This window comes from Phyllobates terribilis, unplaced genomic scaffold (genome assembly GCF_046119375.1).
Source record: "Phyllobates terribilis strain yellow unplaced genomic scaffold, ASM4611937v1 Scaffold_8__6_contigs__length_399053987, whole genome shotgun sequence".
Lineage (NCBI taxonomy): Eukaryota > Metazoa > Chordata > Amphibia > Anura > Dendrobatidae > Phyllobates > Phyllobates terribilis.
The window spans coordinates 197,936,091-197,955,537 of NW_027362768.1; the positions used below are offsets into that span (position 1 = coordinate 197,936,091).

A 19,447-nucleotide genomic window follows, 5' to 3' on the forward strand; every position below is an offset into this window, starting at 1 on the left:
GATTGTACATGCGGTTTCCTGCCAGGGACATGCGGAAATGAAGCGTTCTTCACTTTCATTTCCGCATGCGGGTTGACAAGCGCTTCCCAAGCGATTTTAGCATCACTTGGAAAGTGCTTGTCAACTTCACACTATATAAATCCATGCAACCGGCAACCGGCATGGATTTATATAGTGTGTGAATGTCAAAAAATAAAAAATAAATCTATACGTTACCCTCTGATGGCCCCCGGTGTCCTGCTTCATCGGTCCCGGCTGCCGGCAGTGAAGACTGTAGGACCTTCCGACGTCAGCGTCACGTGACCCGTCACATGACTCTGACGTCAGCAAAGGTCCTTCATTCAACCGCGAAGTGCCCGGGAAGCCGGCAGGACGCTGCGCGGGCCGTCAGAAGGTGAGAATATATATATTTTTTATTTTATTCTTTTTTTTTTAATGGTACCTGGGTCTGGATGAGAGTCCTCTCCTCCACACCCGGGTACCATCCGCACATTAGACCGCATGAAAAGCGCATCAACATATACAGTGATGCGGATTCCATGCGGTCTAATGCAAGTCAATGGCGGCAAAAGAGCAGCGTTTCCGCAAAATTAATTGACATGCTGCGGATTTTTGACCGCAGCGTTTACGCATCATGGGCACAGCACATGCGGATTTCCATTGGGGAACATGGCAGACCTTCTACCATGCGTTTTTCATGCGTTTCCGCGGCGTTTACGCAACTGCAAAAACGCCGCGGAAACGCATGAAAAACGCATCGTGTGAACTCAGCCTTAGTGTTTGGTCGCCAGATTCTTCTATCTCGACCAGAATGGACACGATGCCACAACTCGTCTAACTCAGGACCAGTCCCTGACTGTAGTAAGACTAATGGCGAGGAGCAGGGGACGCACAACATCTGTCAGACACTACTGAGAGCAGCCGCTCATCCAGACCTGCGTGATCATCGCTGAACTTCATAAATCAGGGTCTTTATTTTTACTATTTATTTTCAGCACTCTCATTATTCTGAATTTCCATCCTTGTCATACTCTATAAGCGGTTCAGTATTATTACTACTACTGCCACGAGCGCCCGCTAGTGGATAGATCAGCACTGACCTCAGACTCGTGTGTACAGCACCCTCTAGTGGACATCAGCACTGACCAGCCTCGTGTGTGCAGCGCCCTCTAGGGAAGATCAGCACTAAACACAGCCTTGTGTGCACAGCGCCCTCTAGTGAAGAGATCAGCACTGACCACAGCCTCGAGTGTACAGCACCCTCTAGTGGATAGATCAGCAATGAATGCAGCCTCGTGTGCACAGAGCCCTCTAGTGGAGAGATCAGCACTGACGTGTGTCCTTTCCCTCATGCACACAGCACCCTCTAGTGGAGAGATCAGCACTCACCACAGCTTCATGTGTACAGCGTCCTCTAGTGGAGAGATCAGCACTGACCAGCCTCGTGTGTACAGCGCCCTCTAGTGGAGAGATCAGCACTGACCAGCCTCGTGTGTACAGTGCCCTCTAGTGGAGAGATCATCACTGACCACAGCCTCGAGTGTATAGCGCCCTCTAGTGCAGAGATCAGCACTGACTAGCCTCGTGTGCACAGTGCCCTCTAGTGGAGAGATCAGCACTGACCAGCCTCGTGTGCACAGCGCCCTCTAGTGGAGAGATCAGCACTGACCTGTGACTCTCATGCACACAGCGCCCTCTAGTGGAGAGATCAGCACTGACCTGTGACCCTCATGCACACAGCATCCTCTAGTGGAGAGATCAGCACTGACGTGTGACCCTCATGCACAGAGCGCCCTCTAGTGGAGAGATGAGCACTGACGTGTGACCCTCATGCACACAGCGCCCTCTAGTGGAGAGATCAGCAGTGACGTGTGACCCTCATGCACACAGCGTCCTCTGGTGGAGAGATCAGCACTGACGTGTGACCCTCATGCACACAGCGTCCTCTAGTGGAGAGATCAGCACTGACCTGTGACCCTCATGCACACAGCGCCCTCTAGTGGAGAGATCAGCACTGACCTGTGACCCTCATGCACACAGCGCCCTCTAGTGGAGAGATCAGCACTAACCTGTGACCCTCATGCACACAGCGCCCTCTAGTGGAGAGATCAGCACTAACCTGTGACCCTCATGCACACAGCGGCCTCTAGTGGAGAGATCAGCACAGACCTGTGACCCTCATGCACACAGCGCCCTCTAGTGGAGAGATCAGCACTGACCTGTGACCCTCATGCACACAGCGACCTCTAGTGGAGAGATCAGCACTAACCTGTGACCCTCCTGCACATAGCGCCCTCTAGTGGAGAGATCAGCACAGACCTGTGACCCTCATGCACACAGCGCCCTCTAGTGGAGAGATCAGCACTGATCTGTGACCCTCATGCACACAGCGCCCTCTAGTGGAGAGATCAGCACTGACCTGTGACCCTCATGCACACAGCGCCCTCTAGTGGAGAGATCAGCACTGACCTGTGACCCTCATGCACACAGCGCCCTCTAATGGAGAGATCAGCACTGACCTGTGACCCTCATGCACACAGCGCCCTCCAATGGAGAGATCAGAACTGACCTGTGACCCTCATGCACACAGCGCCCTCTAGTGGAGAGATCAGCACTGACCTGTGACCCTCATGCACACAGCACCCTCTAGTGGAGAGATCAGCACTGACCTGTGACCCTCATGCGAACAGCGCCCTCTAGTGGGGAGATCAGCACTGACCTGTGACCCTCATGCACACAGCGCCCTCTAGTGGAGAGATCAGCACTGACCTGTGACCCTCATGCACACAGCACCCTCTAGTGGAGAGATCAGCACTGACCTGTGACCCTCATGCGCACAGCGCCCTCTAGTGGGGAGATCAGCACTGACCTGTGACCCTCATGCACACAGCGCCCTCTAGTGGAGAGATCAGCACTGACCTGTGACCCTCATGCACACAGCGCCCTCTACTGGAGAGATCAGCACTGACCTGTGATCCTCATGCACACAGCGCCCTCTAGTGGAGAGATCAGCACTGACCTGTGACCCTCATGCACACAGCGCCCTCTAGTGGAGAGATCAGCACTGACCTGTGACCCTCATGCACACAGCGCCCTCCAATGGAGAGATCAGAACTGACCTGTGACCCTCATGCACACAGCGCCCTCTAGTGGAGAGATCAGCACTGACCTGTGACCCTCATGCACACAGCACCCTCTAGTGGAGAGATCAGCACTGACCTGTGACCCTCATGCGAACAGCGCCCTCTAGTGGGGAGATCAGCACTGACCTGTGACCCTCATGCACACAGCGCCCTCTAGTGGAGAGATCAGCACTGACCTGTGACCCTCATGCACACAGCACCCTCTAGTGGAGAGATCAGCACTGACCTGTGACCCTCATGCGCACAGCGCCCTCTAGTGGGGAGATCAGCACTGACCTGTGACCCTCATGCACACAGCGCCCTCTAGTGGAGAGATCAGCACTGACCTGTGACCCTCATGCACACAGCGCCCTCTACTGGAGAGATCAGCACTGACCTGTGATCCTCATGCACACAGCGCCCTCTAGTGGAGAGATCAGCACTGACCTGTGCCCCTCATGCACACAGCGCCCTCTAGTGGAGAGATCAGCACTGACCTGTGACCCTCATGCGCACAGCGCCCTCTAGTGGAGAGTTCAGCACTGACCTGTGACCCTCATGCACACAGCACCCTCTAGTGGAGAGATCAGCACTGACCTGTGACCCTCATGCACACAGCGGCCTCTAGTGGAGAGATCAGCACTGACCTGTGACCCTCATGCACACAGCGCCCTCTAGTGGAGAGATCAGCACTGACCTGTGCCCCTCATGCACACAGCGCCCTCTAGTGTACAGATCAGCACTGACCTGTGACCCTCATGCACACAGCGCCCTCTAGTGGAGAGATGAGCACTGACCTGTGACCCTCATGCACACAGCGCCCTCTAGTGGGGAGATCAGCACTGACCTGTGCCCCTCATGCACACAGCGCCCTCTAGTGGAGAGATGAGCACTGACCTGTGACCCTCATGCACACAGCGCCCTCTAGTGGAGAGATCAGCACTGACCTGTGCCCCTCATGCACACAGCGCCCTCTAGTGTACAGATCAGCACTGACCTGTGACCCTCATGCACACAGCGCCCTCTAGTGGAGAGATGAGCACTGACCTGTGACCCTCATGCACACAGCGCCCTCTAGTGGGGAGATCAGCACTGACCTGTGCCCCTCATGCACACAGCGCCCTCTAGTGGAGAGATGAGCACTGACCTGTGACCCTCATGCACACAGCGCCCTCTAGTGGAGAGATCAGCACTGACCTGTTACTCTCATGCACAGCGCCCCCTCCAGACACATACTCGTCTCTGCTTTTCACCAGTGCAGGAAGCCCAGCGAGCGCCGGGCATCAAAAAATTATACGAAACTCATAATTGTTCCTCTCCACGGAAATCTTTAGTAAAAGGCGAAAGATTTATTCGATCTGAAGAGAAACCAGAGTATAGAAAACAATGGCCGCCACCCCGGGACCGACCGCGCAGCGACCTTGGCTACATCATGGAGACCCGCCATATACTTATTGTACCGACCACCCATGTGACTCGTGACGGGCTCCCGCCAAAGAAGCAACGAGCACCGATTAGCGGAACCGAAAAATAGACATAAAAAGAAGAGGGCAGCGCGGACGAAGTGAGGCATCATGGGTACATGCAAATAAGTGTCTGGGGGCGGAGTGAAAGCGCTAGGCGGAAATCAGAGCCGTGACTGTTTCCTGCCTGGACTAGGTAAATGCTGGAGTGTAGGGGCGCCTGGTAGGTGTGACGTCATGTGATCACGTGTTTCCGCGGTTACGCGCCATGTACAGAAGGCGGGAAAGCAGCGTGCACGCGGATGGGCGCTCCCGCGCTGAGGACGAGCATGTGACGAAAGAGAGGAGCAGCAGGAGAGAGCAGGGAGTAATGGGGCGGTGTAGAGTCCAGCGGGTGACTCGGGGGCTGGGAGGGGATTATTCTGCTGGTTTGGGGGTCCTGGTCATGTATAATCTGGCTTTGGGGCTGTGGAGGGAGTTTCTTGTGTAGAGGGCATGACCTCTGTTATGGGGTCCTGAATGATGTTCTTAGAGGTCTGGGTGGTCCGCATATGTGGGGTCCGGTCCTGTCTGTTCTGGATTATGTGATGTTCTATGGGGGAAGTCCCGGCTGTCACTGGTCGGGGGGAGTCCCGTCTGTCAGTCCCGGCAGCCGCTGTCACTGGTCGGGGGGAGTCCCGTCTGTCAGTCCCGGCAGCTGCTGTCACTGGTCGGGGGGGAGTCCCGTCTGTCAGTCCCGGCAGCCGCTGTCACTGGTCGGGGGGGGGAGTCCCGTCTGTCAGTCCCGGCAGCCGCTGTCACTGGTCGGGGGGAGTCCCGTCTGTCAGTCCCGGCAGCCGCTGTCACTGGTCGGGGGGGAGTCCCGTCTGTCAGTCCCGGCAGCCGCTGTCACTGGTCGGGGGGAGTCCCGTCTGTCAGTCCCGGCAGCCGCTGTCACTGGTCGGGGGGGAGTCCCGTCTGTCAGTCCCGGCAGCCGCTGTCACTGGTCGGGGGGAGTCCCGTCTGTCAGTCCCGGCAGCCGCTGTCACTGGTCGGGGGGAGTCCCGTCTGTCAGTCCCGGCAGCCGCTGTCACTGGTCGGGGGGAGTCCCGTCTGTCAGTCCCGGCAGCCCCTGTCACTGGTCGGGGGGGGAGTCCCGTCTGTCAGTCTCGGCAGCCGCTGTCACAGCAGAATAGTGACTGCAGCTCTGAAGGATAAGACACAATGTAACGGCAGAATAGTGACTGCAGCTCTGGAGGATAAGACACGATGTAACGGCAGAATAGTGACTGCAGCTCTGAAGGATAAGACACGATGTAACGGCAGAATAATGACTGCAGCTCTGAAGGATAAGACACGATGTAACGGCAGAATAGTGACTGCAGCTCTGGAGGATAAGACACGATGTAACGGCAGAATAGTGACTGCAGCTCTGAAGGATAAGACACGATGTAACGTGAGGAGGTTATGCACAAACTATAAATGACAATGAAGGACATAACAGTGACAGACGGGTGATGGGGAGCGGACAGGATGGGGGGTTGCGCCGGCTCCGGTGACATGACAGAACCCGCATCTTACCATCAGCATCTGGAAGAGCTTCTCCCCAATGGCGAGCCTCACTTGTTCCTCAACAACTGGGGACACAGATGCAAAGTACTGAAAAGTGAGGAAGAATCAGCAGATCAGATCCGATCGGTCACTGACAGCAGCCAATGAGATCGCAGCACGACACCCAATGAGAGCACAATTCTGATGGGCTGTGGAGTGTGAGCGCCGGAATGAGGTGAAACAAGAGCGCACCGCAGTCTACACTCCACTCACATCTGGAAGTAGTGCGGGTGTCAGGTGTGGGATAACCTGCGGATCTCACCTGCACGGCGAGGCTGGCCTGTCTCTGACTCTCCGTGTGATCCATGTTTCCCATGACGTACAGCAGGTGATGTACAACCCTCAGCCGGATCATCTGGTCACACAGCTTGGAGGACTCCCGCGCCAACATCCTAGGGGGAGAAGTAGCGGCTGACGTCACAGCACCAACATGAAGGGTACGTCGTACACCAGCACCTTCTAATGGAGAGATCAGCACTGACCAGCCTCGTGTGCACAGCGCCCTCTAGTGGAGAGATCAGTACTGACCACAGCCTCATGTGTACAGCGCCATCTAGTGGAGAGATCAGCACTGACCACTGCCTTGTGTGCACAGCGCCCTCTAGTGGAGAGATCAGCACTCACCACAGCTTCATGTGTACAGCGTCCTCTAGTAGAGAGATCAGCACTGACCAGCCTCGTGTGTACAGCGCCCTCTAGTGGAGAGATCAGCACTGACCAGCCTCGTGTGTACAGTGCCCTCTAGTGGAGAGATCATCACTGACCACAGCCTCGAGTGTATAGCGCCCTCTAGTGCAGAGATCAGCACTGACTAGCCTCGTGTGCACAGTGCCCTCTAGTGGAGAGATCAGCACTGACCAGCCTCGTGTGCACAGTGCCCTCTAGTGGAGAGATCAGCACTGACCAGCCTCGTGTGCACAGCGCCCTCTAGTGGAGAGATCAGCACTGACCTGTGACTCTCATGCACACAGCGCCCTCTAGTGGAGAGATCAGCACTGACCTGTGACCCTCATGCACACAGCATCCTCTAGTGGAGAGATCAGCACTGACGTGTGACCCTCATGCACAGAGCGCCCTCTAGTGGAGAGATGAGCACTGACGTGTGACCCTCATGCACACAGCGCCCTCTAGTGGAGAGATCAGCAGTGACGTGTGACCCTCATGCACACAGCGTCCTCTGGTGGAGAGATCAGCACTGACGTGTGACCCTCATGCACACAGCGTCCTCTAGTGGAGAGATCAGCACTGACCTGTGACCCTCATGCACACAGCGCCCTCTAGTGGAGAGATCAGCACTGACCTGTGACTCTCATGCACACAGCGCCCTCTAGTGGAGAGATCAGCACTAACCTGTGACCCTCATGCACACAGCGCCCTCTAGTGGAGAGATCAGCACTAACCTGTGACCCTCATGCACACAGCGCCCTCTAGTGGAGAGATCAGCACTGACCTGTGACCCTCATGCACACAGCGCCCTCTAGTGGAGAGATCAGCACTGACCTGTGACCCTCCTGCACATAGCGCCCTCTAGTGGAGAGATCAGCACAGACCTGTGACCCTCATGCACACAGCGCCCTCTAGTGGAGAGATCAGCACTGATCTGTGACCCTCATGCACACAGCGCCCTCTAGTGGAGAGATCAGCACTGACCTGTGACCCTCATGCACACAGCGCCCTCTAGTGGAGAGATCAGCACTGACCTGTGACCCTCATGCACACAGCGCCCTCTAATGGAGAGATCAGCACTGACCTGTGACCCTCATGCACACAGCGCCCTCTAATGGAGAGATCAGCACTGACCTGTGACCCTCATGCACACAGCACCCTCTAGTGGAGAGATCAGCACTGACCTGTGACCCTCATGCGAACAGCGCCCTCTAGTGGGGAGATCAGCACTGACCTGTGACCCTCATGCACACAGCGCCCTCTAGTGGAGAGATCAGCACTGACCTGTGACCCTCATGCACACAGCACCCTCTAGTGGAGAGATCAGCACTGACCTGTGACCCTCATGCGCACAGCGCCCTCTAGTGGGGAGATCAGCACTGACTTGTGACCCTCATGCACACAGCGCCCTCTAGTGGAGAGATCAGCACTGACCTGTGACCCTCATGCACACAGCGCCCTCTACTGGAGAGATCAGCACTGACCTGTGATCCTCATGCACACAGCGCCCTCTAGTGGAGAGATCAGCACTGACCTGTGACCCTCATGCACACAGCGCCCTCTAGTGGAGAGATCAGCACTGACCTGTGACCCTCATGCACACAGCGCCCTCTAATGGAGAGATCAGCACTGACCTGTGACCCTCATGCACACAGCGCCCTCCAATGGAGAGATCAGAACTGACCTGTGACCCTCATGCACACAGCGCCCTCTAGTGGAGAGATCAGCACTGACCTGTGACCCTCATGCACACAGCACCCTCTAGTGGAGAGATCAGCACTGACCTGTGACCCTCATGCGAACAGCGCCCTCTAGTGGGGAGATCAGCACTGACCTGTGACCCTCATGCACACAGCGCCCTCTAGTGGAGAGATCAGCACTGACCTGTGACCCTCATGCACACAGCACCCTCTAGTGGAGAGATCAGCACTGACCTGTGACCCTCATGCGCACAGCGCCCTCTAGTGGGGAGATCAGCACTGACCTGTGACCCTCATGCACACAGCGCCCTCTAGTGGAGAGATCAGCACTGACCTGTGACCCTCATGCACACAGCGCCCTCTACTGGAGAGATCAGCACTGACCTGTGATCCTCATGCACACAGCGCCCTCTAGTGGAGAGATCAGCACTGACCTGTGACCCTCATGCACACAGCGCCCTCTAGTGGAGAGATCAGCACTGACCTGTGACCCTCATGCACACAGCGCCCTCTAATGGAGAGATCAGCACTGACCTGTGACCCTCATGCACACAGCGCCCTCCAATGGAGAGATCAGAACTGACCTGTGACCCTCATGCACACAGCGCCCTCTAGTGGAGAGATCAGCACTGACCTGTGACCCTCATGCACACAGCACCCTCTAGTGGAGAGATCAGCACTGACCTGTGACCCTCATGCGAACAGCGCCCTCTAGTGGGGAGATCAGCACTGACCTGTGACCCTCATGCACACAGCGCCCTCTAGTGGAGAGATCAGCACTGACCTGTGACCCTCATGCACACAGCACGCTGTAGTGGAGAGATCAGCACTGACCTGTGACCCTCATGCGCACAGCGCCCTCTAGTGGGTAGATCAGCACTGACCTGTGACCCTCATGCACACAGCGCCCTCTAGTGGAGAGATCAGCACTGACCTGTGACCCTCATGCACACAGCGCCCTCTACTGGAGAGATCAGCACTGACCTGTGATCCTCATGCACACAGCGCCCTCTAGTGGAGAGATCAGCACTGACCTGTGCCCCTCATGCACACAGCGCCCTCTAGTGGAGAGATCAGCACTGACCTGTGACCCTCATGCGCACAGCGCCCTCTAGTGGAGAGTTCAGCACTGACCTGTGACCCTCATGCACACAGCACCCTCTAGTGGAGAGATCAGCACTGACCTGTGACCCTCATGCACACAGCGGCCTCTAGTGGAGAGATCAGCACTGACCTGTGACCCTCATGCACACAGCGCCCTCTAGTGGAGAGATCAGCACTGACCTGTGCCCCTCATGCACACAGCGCCCTCTAGTGTACAGATCAGCACTGACCTGTGACCCTCATGCACACAGCGCCCTCTAGTGGAGAGATGAGCACTGACCTGTGACCCTCATGCACACAGCGCCCTCTAGTGGGGAGATCAGCACTGACCTGTGCCCCTCATGCACACAGCGCCCTCTAGTGGAGAGATGAGCACTGACCTGTGACCCTCATGCACACAGCGCCCTCTAGTGGGGAGATCAGCACTGACCTGTGCCCCTCATGCACACAGCGCCCTCTAGTGGAGAGATGAGCACTGACCTGTGACCCTCATGCACACAGCGCCCTCTAGTGGAGAGATCAGCACTGACCTGTGACCCTCATGCACACAGCGCCCTCTAGTGGAGAGATCAGCACTGACCTGTGACCCTCATGCACACAGCGCCCTCTAGTGGAGAGATCAGCACTGACCTGTTACTCATGCACAGCGCCCCCTCAAGGCACATACTTGTCTCTGCTTTTCACCTATGCAGGAAGCCCAGCGAACGCCGGGCATCAAAAAATTATACGAAACTCATAATTGTTCCTCTCCACGGAAATCTTTAGTAAAAGGCGAAAGATTTATTCGATCTGAAGAGAAACCAGAGTATAGAAAACAATGGCCGCCACCCCGGGACCGACCGCGCAGCGATCCTGGCTACATCATGGAGACCCGCCATATACTTATTGTACCGACCACCCATGTGACTCGTGACGGGCTCCCGCCTCAGAAGCAACGAGCACCGATTAGCGGAACCGAAAAATAGACATAAAAAGAAGAGGGCAGCGCGGACGAAGTGAGGCATCATGGGTACATGCAAATAAGTGTCTGGGGGCGGAGTGAAAGCGCTAGGCGGAAATCAGAGCCGTGACTGTTTCCTGCCTGGACTAGGTAAATGCTGGAGTGTAGGGGCGCCTGGTAGGTGTGACGTCATGTGATCACGTGTCTCCGCGGTTACGCGCCATGTACAGAAGGCGGGAAAGCAGCGTGCACGCGGATGGGCGCTCCCGCGCTGAGGACGAGCATGTGACGAAAGAGAGGAGCAGCAGGAGAGAGCAGGGAGTAATGGGGCGGTGTAGAGTCCAGCGGGTGACTCGGGGGCTGGGAGGGGATTATTCTGCTGGATTGGGGGTCCTGGTCATGTATAATCTGGCTTTGGGGCTCTGGAGGGAGTTTCTTGTGTAGAGGGCATGACCTCTGTTATGGGGTCCTGAATGATGTTCTTAGAGGTCTGGGTGGTCCGCATATGTGGGGTCCGGTCCTGTCTGTTCTGGATTATGTGATGTTCTATGGGGGAAGTCCCGGCTGTCACTGGTCGGGGGGAGTCCCGTCTGTCAGTCCCGGCAGCCGCTGTCACTGGTCGGGGGGAGTCCCGTCTGTCAGTCCCGGCAGCCGCTGTCACTGGTCGGGGGGAGTCCCGTCTGTCAGTCCCGGCAGCTGCTGTCACTGGTCGGGGGGAGTCCCGTCTGTCAGTCCCGGCAGCCGCTGTCACTGGTCGGGGGGAGTCCCGGCTGTCAGTCCCGGCAGCTGCTGTCACTGGTCGGGGGGAGTCCCGTCTGTCAGTCCCGGCAGCCGCTGTCACTGGTCGGGGGGGAGTCCCGTCTGTCAGTCCCGGCAGCCGCTGTCACTGGTCGGGGGGGGAGTCCCGTCTGTCAGTCCCGGCAGCCGCTGTCACTGGTCCGGGAGAGTCCCGTCTGTCAGTCCCGGCAGCCGCTGTCACTGGTCGGGGGGAGTCCCGTCTGTCAGTCCCGGCAGCCGCTGTCACTGGTCGGGGGGAGTCCCGTCTGTCAGTCCCGGCAGCCGCTGTCACTGGTCGGGGGGAGTCCCGTCTGTCAGTCTCGGCAGCCGCTGTCACAGCAGAATAGTGACTGCAGCTCTGAAGGATAAGACACAATGTAACGGCAGAATAGTGACTGCAGCTCTGGAGGATAAGACACGATGTAACGGCAGAATAGTGACTGCAGCTCTGGAGGATAAGACACGATGTAACGGCAGAATAGTGACTGCAGCTCTGAAGGATAAGACACGATGTAACGGCAGAATAATGACTGCAGCTCTGAAGGATAAGACACGATGTAACGGCAGAATAGTGACTGCAGCTCTGGAGGATAAGACACGATGTAACGGCAGAATAATGACTGCAGCTCTGAAGGATAAGACACGATGTAACGGCAGAATAGTGACTGCAGCTCTGAAGGATAAGACACGATGTAACGTGAGGAGGTTATGCACAAACTATAAATGACAATGAAGGACATAACAGTGACAGACGGGTGATGGGGAGCGGACAGGATGGGGGGTTGCGCCGGCTCCGGTGACATGACAGAACCCGCATCTTACCATCAGCATCTGGAAGAGCTTCTCCCCAATGGCGAGCCTCACTTGTTCCTCAACAACTGGGGACACAGATGCAAAGTACTGAAAAGTGAGGAAGAATCAGCAGATCAGATCCGATCGGTCACTGACAGCAGCCAATGAGATCGCAGCACGACACCCAATGAGAGCACAATTCTGATGGGCTGTGGAGTGTGAGTGCCGGAATGAGGTGAAACAAGAGCGCACCGCAGTCTACACTCCACTCACATCTGGAAGTAGTGCGGGTGTCAGGTGTGGGATAACCTGCGGATCTCACCTGCACGGCGAGGCTGGCCTGTCTCTGACTCTCCGTGTGATCCATGTTTCCCATGACGTACAGCAGGTGATGTACAACCCTCAGCCGGATCATCTGGTCACACAGCTTGGAGGACTCCCGCGCCAACATCCTAGGGGGAGAAGTAGCGGCTGACGTCACAGCACCAACATGAAGGGTACGTCGTACACCAGCACCTTCTAATGGAGAGATCAGCACTGACCAGCCTCGTGTGCACAGCGCCCTCTAGTGGAGAGATCAGTACTGACCACAGCCTCATGTGTACAGCGCCATCTAGTGGAGAGAAAAGCACTGACCACTGCCTTGTGTGCACAGCGCCCTCTAGTGGAGAGATCAGCACTGACCTGTGACCCTCATGCGCACAGCGCCCTCTAGTGGAGAGATCAGCACTGACCTGTGACCCTCATGCACACAGCGCCCTCTAGTGGAGAGATCAGCACTGACCTGTGACCCTCACGCACACAGCGCCCTCTAGTGGAGAGTTCAGCACTGACCTGTGACTCTCATGCACATAGCGCCCTCTAGTGGAGAGATCAGCACTGATCTGTGACCTTCATGCACACAGCGCCCTCTAGTGGAGAGTTCAGCACTGACCTGTGACCCTCATGCGCACAGCGCCCTCTAGTGGAGAGATCAGCACTGACCAGCCTCGTGTGTACAGCGCCCTCTAGTGGAGAGATCAGCACTGACCAGCCTCGTGTGTACAGTGCCCTCTAGTGGAGAGATCATCACTGACCACAGCCTCGAGTGTATAGCGCCCTCTAGTGCAGAGATCAGCACTGACTAGCCTCGTGTGCACAGTGCCCTCTAGTGGAGAGATCAGCACTGACCTGTGACCCTCATGCACACAGCATCCTCTAGTGGAGAGATCAGCACTGACGTGTGACCCTCATGCACAGAGCGCCCTCTAGTGGAGAGATGAGCACTGACGTGTGACCCTCATGCACACAGCGCCCTCTAGTGGAGAGATCAGCAGTGACGTGTGACCCTCATGCACACAGCGTCCTCTGGTGGAGAGATCAGCACTGACGTGTGACCCTCATGCACACAGCGTCCTCTAGTGGAGAGATCAGCACTGACCTGTGACCCTCATGCACACAGCGCCCTCTAGTGGAGAGATCAGCACTGACCTGTGACTCTCATGCACACAGCGCCCTCTAGTGGAGAGATCAGCACTAACCTGTGACCCTCATGCACACAGCGCCCTCTAGTGGAGAGATCAGCACTAACCTGTGACCCTCATGCACACAGCGCCCTCTAGTGGAGAGATCAGCACTGACCTGTGACCCTCATGCACACAGCGCCCTCTAGTGGAGAGATCAGCACTGACCTGTGACCCTCCTGCACATAGCGCCCTCTAGTGGAGAGATCAGCACAGACCTGTGACCCTCATGCACACAGCGCCCTCTAGTGGAGAGATCAGCACTGATCTGTGACCCTCATGCACACAGCGCCCTCTAGTGGAGAGATCAGCACTGACCTGTGACCCTCATGCACACAGCGCCCTCTAGTGGAGAGATCAGCACTGACCTGTGACCCTCATGCACACAGCGCCCTCTAATGGAGAGATCAGCACTGACCTGTGACCCTCATGCACACAGCGCCCTCTAATGGAGAGATCAGCACTGACCTGTGACCCTCATGCACACAGCACCCTCTAGTGGAGAGATCAGCACTGACCTGTGACCCTCATGCGAACAGCGCCCTCTAGTGGGGAGATCAGCACTGACCTGTGACCCTCATGCACACAGCGCCCTCTAGTGGAGAGATCAGCACTGACCTGTGACCCTCATGCACACAGCACCCTCTAGTGGAGAGATCAGCACTGACCTGTGACCCTCATGCGCACAGCGCCCTCTAGTGGGGAGATCAGCACTGACTTGTGACCCTCATGCACACAGCGCCCTCTAGTGGAGAGATCAGCACTGACCTGTGACCCTCATGCACACAGCGCCCTCTACTGGAGAGATCAGCACTGACCTGTGATCCTCATGCACACAGCGCCCTCTAGTGGAGAGATCAGCACTGACCTGTGACCCTCATGCACACAGCGCCCTCTAGTGGAGAGATCAGCACTGACCTGTGACCCTCATGCACACAGCGCCCTCTAATGGAGAGATCAGCACTGACCTGTGACCCTCATGCACACAGCGCCCTCCAATGGAGAGATCAGAACTGACCTGTGACCCTCATGCACACAGCGCCCTCTAGTGGAGAGATCAGCACTGACCTGTGACCCTCATGCACACAGCACCCTCTAGTGGAGAGATCAGCACTGACCTGTGACCCTCATGCGAACAGCGCCCTCTAGTGGGGAGATCAGCACTGACCTGTGACCCTCATGCACACAGCGCCCTCTAGTGGAGAGATCAGCACTGACCTGTGACCCTCATGCACACAGCACCCTCTAGTGGAGAGATCAGCACTGACCTGTGACCCTCATGCGCACAGCGCCCTCTAGTGGGGAGATCAGCACTGACCTGTGACCCTCATGCACACAGCGCCCTCTAGTGGAGAGATCAGCACTGACCTGTGACCCTCATGCACACAGCGCCCTCTACTGGAGAGATCAGCACTGACCTGTGATCCTCATGCACACAGCGCCCTCTAGTGGAGAGATCAGCACTGACCTGTGACCCTCATGCACACAGCGCCCTCTAGTGGAGAGATCAGCACTGACCTGTGACCCTCATGCACACAGCGCCCTCTAATGGAGAGATCAGCACTGACCTGTGACCCTCATGCACACAGCGCCCTCCAATGGAGAGATCAGAACTGACCTGTGACCCTCATGCACACAGCGCCCTCTAGTGGAGAGATCAGCACTGACCTGTGACCCTCATGCACACAGCACCCTCTAGTGGAGAGATCAGCACTGACCTGTGACCCTCATGCGAACAGCGCCCTCTAGTGGGGAGATCAGCACTGACCTGTGACCCTCATGCACACAGCGCCCTCTAGTGGAGAGATCAGCACTGACCTGTGACCCTCATGCACACAGCACGCTGTAGTGGAGAGATCAGCACTGACCTGTGACCCTCATGCGCACAGCGCCCTCTAGTGGGTAGATCAGCACTGACCTGTGACCCTCATGCACACAGCGCCCTCTAGTGGAGAGATCAGCACTGACCTGTGACCCTCATGCACACAGCGCCCTCTACTGGAGAGATCAGCACTGACCTGTGATCCTCATGCACACAGCGCCCTCTAGTGGAGAGATCAGCACTGACCTGTGCCCCTCATGCACACAGCGCCCTCTAGTGGAGAGATCAGCACTGACCTGTGACCCTCATGCGCACAGCGCCCTCTAGTGGAGAGTTCAGCACTGACCTGTGACCCTCATGCACACAGCACCCTCTAGTGGAGAGATCAGCACTGACCTGTGACCCTCATGCACACAGCGGCCTCTAGTGGAGAGATCAGCACTGACCTGTGACCCTCATGCACACAGCGCCCTCTAGTGGAGAGATCAGCACTGACCTGTGCCCCTCATGCACACAGCGCCCTCTAGTGTACAGATCAGCACTGACCTGTGACCCTCATGCACACAGCGCCCTCTAGTGGAGAGATGAGCACTGACCTGTGACCCTCATGCACACAGCGCCCTCTAGTGGGGAGATCAGCACTGACCTGTGCCCCTCATGCACACAGCGCCCTCTAGTGGAGAGATGAGCACTGACCTGTGACCCTCATGCACACAGCGCCCTCTAGTGGAGAGATCAGCACTGACCTGTGACCCTCATGCACACAGCGCCCTCTAGTGGAGAGATCAGCACTGACCTGTGACCCTCATGCACACAGCGCCCTCTAGTGGAGAGATCAGCACTGACCTATTACTCATGCACAGCGCCCCCTCCAGGCACATACTTGTCTCTGCTTTTCACCTATGCAGGAAGCCCAGCGAGCGCCGGGCATCAAAAAATTATACGAAACTCATAATTGTTCCTCTCCACGGAAATCTTTAGTAAAAGGCGAAAGATTTATTCGATCTGAAGAGAAACCAGAGTATAGAAAACAATGGCCGCCACCCCGGGACCGACCGCGCAGCGATCCTGGCTACATCATGGAGACCCGCCATATACTTATTGTACCGACCACCCATGTGACTCGTGACGGGCTCCCGCCTCAGAAGCAACGAGCACCGATTAGCGGAACCGAAAAATAGACATAAAAAGAAGAGGGCAGCGCGGACGAAGTGAGGCATCATGGGTACATGCAAATAAGTGTCTGGGGGCGGAGTGAAAGCGCTAGGCGGAAATCAGAGCCGTGACTGTTTCCTGCCTGGACTAGGTAAATGCTGGAGTGTAGGGGCGCCTGGTAGGTGTGACGTCATGTGATCACGTGTCTCCGCGGTTACGCGCCATGTACAGAAGGCGGGAAAGCAGCGTGCACGCGGATGGGCGCTCCCGCGCTGAGGACGAGCATGTGACGAAAGAGAGGAGCAGCAGGAGAGAGCAGGGAGTAATGGGGCGGTGTAGAGTCCAGCGGGTGACTCGGGGGCTGGGAGGGGATTATTCTGCTGGTTTGGGGGTCCTGGTCATGTATAATCTGGCTTTGGGGCTCTGGAGGGAGTTTCTTGTGTAGAGGGCATGACCTCTGTTATGGGGTCCTGAATGATGTTCTTAGAGGTCTGGGTGGTCCGCATATGTGGGGTCCGGTCCTGTCTGTTCTGGATTATGTGATGTTCTATGGGGGAAGTCCCGGCTGTCACTGGTCGGGGGGAGTCCCGTCTGTCAGTCCCGGCAGCCGCTGTCACTGGTCGGGGGGAGTCCCGTCTGTCAGTCCCGGCAGCCGCTGTCACTGGTCGGGGGGAGTCCCGTCTGTCAGTCCCGGCAGCTGCTGTCACTGGTCGGGGGGAGTCCCGTCTGTCAGTCCCGGCAGCCGCTGTCACTGGTCGGGGGGAGTCCCGGCTGTCAGTCCCGGCAGCTGCTGTCACTGGTCGGGGGGAGTCCCGTCTGTCAGTCCCGGCAGCCGCTGTCACTGGTCGGGGGGGAGTCCCGTCTGTCAGTCCCGGCAGCCGCTGTCACTGGTCGGGGGGGGAGTCCCGTCTGTCAGTCCCGGCAGCCGCTGTCACTGGTCGGGGGGAGTCCCGTCTGTCAGTCCCGGCAGCCGCTGTCACTGGTCGGGGGGAGTCCCGTCTGTCAGTCCCGGCAGCCGCTGTCACTGGTCGGGGGGAGTCCCGTCTGTCAGTCTCGGCAGCCGCTGTCACAGCAGAATAGTGACTGCAGCTCTGAAGGATAAGACACAATGTAACGGCAGAATAGTGACTGCAGCTCTGGAGGATAAGACACGATGTAACGGCAGAATAGTGACTGCAGCTCTGAAGGATAAGACACGATGTAACGGCAGAATAATGACTGCAGCTCTGAAGGATAAGACACGATGTAACGGCAGAATAGTGACTGCAGCTCTGGAGGATAAGACACGATGTAACGGCAGAATAATGACTGCAGCTCTGAAGGATAAGACACGATGTAACGGCAGAATAGTGACTGCAGCTCTGAAGGATAAGACACGATGTAACGTGAGGAGGTTATGCACAAACTATAAATGACAATGAAGGACATAACAGTGACAGACGGGTGATGGGGAGCGGACAGGATGGGGGGTTGCGCCGGCTCCGGTGACATGACAGAACCCGCATCTTACCATCAGCATCTGGAAGAGCTTCTCCCCAATGGCGAGCCTCACTTGTTCCTCAACAACTGGGGACACAGATGCAAAGTACTGAAAAGTGAGGAAGAATCAGCAGATCAGATCCGATCGGTCACTGACAGCAGCCAATGAGATCGCAGCACGACACCCAATGAGAGCACAATTCTGATGGGCTGTGGAGTGTGAGTGCCGGAATGAGGTGAAACAAGAGCGCACCGCAGTCTACACTCCACTCACATCTGGAAGTAGTGCGGGTGTCAGGTGTGGGATAACCTGCGGATCTCACCTGCACGGCGAGGCTGGCCTGTCTCTGACTCTCCGTGTGATCCATGTTTCCCATGACGTACAGCAGGTGATGTACAACCCTCAGCCGGATCATCTGGTCACACAGCTTGGAGGACTCCCGCGCCAACATCCTAGGGGGAGAAGTAGCGGCTGACGTCACAGCACCAACATGAAGGGTACGTCGTACACCAGCACCTTCTAATGGAGAGATCAGCACTGACCAGCCTCGTGTGCACAGCGCCCTCTAGTGGAGAGATCAGTACTGACCACAGCCTCATGTGTACAGCGCCATCTAGTGGAGAGAAAAGCACTGACCACTGCCTTGTGTGCACAGCGCCCTCTAGTGGAGAGATCAGCACTGACCTGTGACCCTCATGCGCACAGCGCCCTCTAGTGGAGAGATCAGCACTGACCTGTGACCCTCATGCACACAGCACCCTCTAGTGGAGAGATCAGCACTGACCTGTGACCCTCACGCACACAGCGCCCTCTAGTGGAGAGTTCAGCACTGACCTGTGACTCTCATGCACATAGCGCCCTCTAGTGGAGAGATCAGCACTGATCTGTGACCTTCATGCACACAGCGCCCTCTAGTGGAGAGTTCAGCATTGACCTGTGACCCTCATGCGCACAGCGCCCTCTAGTGGACAGATCAGCACTGACCTGTGACCCTCATGCGCACAGCGCCCTCTAGTGGAGAGATCAGCACTGACCAGCCTCGTGTGTACAGCGCCCTCTAGTGGAGAGATCAGCACTGACCAGCCTCGTGTGTACAGTGCCCTCTAGTGGAGAGATCATCACTGACCACAGCCTCGAGTGTATAGCGCCCTCTAGTGCAGAGATCAGCACTGACTAGCCTCGTGTGCACAGTGCCCTCTAGTGGAGAGATCAGCACTGACCAGCCTCGTGTGCACAGCGCCCTCTAGTGGAGAGATCAGCACTGACCTGTGACTCTCATGCACACAGCGCCCTCTAGTGGAGAGATCAGCACTGACCTGTGACCCTCATGCACA

General features: G+C 56.8%; 1 long non-coding RNA gene and 3 other non-coding genes across 4 annotated transcripts in view; all 4 read right to left on the reverse strand.

Moving 5' to 3' along the window:
• Positions 1 to 4,385: 4,385 nt before the first annotated feature.
• Positions 4,386 to 4,500, reverse strand: LOC141160483 (U5 spliceosomal RNA). Its single transcript, XR_012250240.1, has one exon. It is a non-coding gene; the product is annotated as a U5 spliceosomal RNA (small nuclear RNA).
• Positions 4,501 to 10,339: 5,839 nt separating this feature from the next.
• Positions 10,340 to 10,454, reverse strand: LOC141160477 (U5 spliceosomal RNA). Its single transcript, XR_012250234.1, has one exon. It is a non-coding gene; the product is annotated as a U5 spliceosomal RNA (small nuclear RNA).
• Positions 10,455 to 11,927: 1,473 nt separating this feature from the next.
• LOC141157129 (uncharacterized) overlaps positions 11,928 to 19,447 on the reverse strand; it is a 101,419-nt gene continuing 93,899 nt past the window's right edge. Inside the window, exons 8-11 of the long non-coding RNA XR_012247747.1 lie at positions 18,436 to 18,565; positions 18,144 to 18,221; positions 12,477 to 12,606; positions 11,928 to 12,262 (exon numbers count right to left, since the gene is read on the reverse strand). This is a non-coding gene — a long non-coding RNA (uncharacterized lncRNA). The remainder of the gene's footprint in view (positions 12,263 to 12,476; positions 12,607 to 18,143; positions 18,222 to 18,435; positions 18,566 to 19,447) is intronic.
• On the reverse strand, positions 16,389 to 16,503 carry LOC141160484 (U5 spliceosomal RNA). The gene has a single exon (XR_012250241.1). It is a non-coding gene; the product is annotated as a U5 spliceosomal RNA (small nuclear RNA).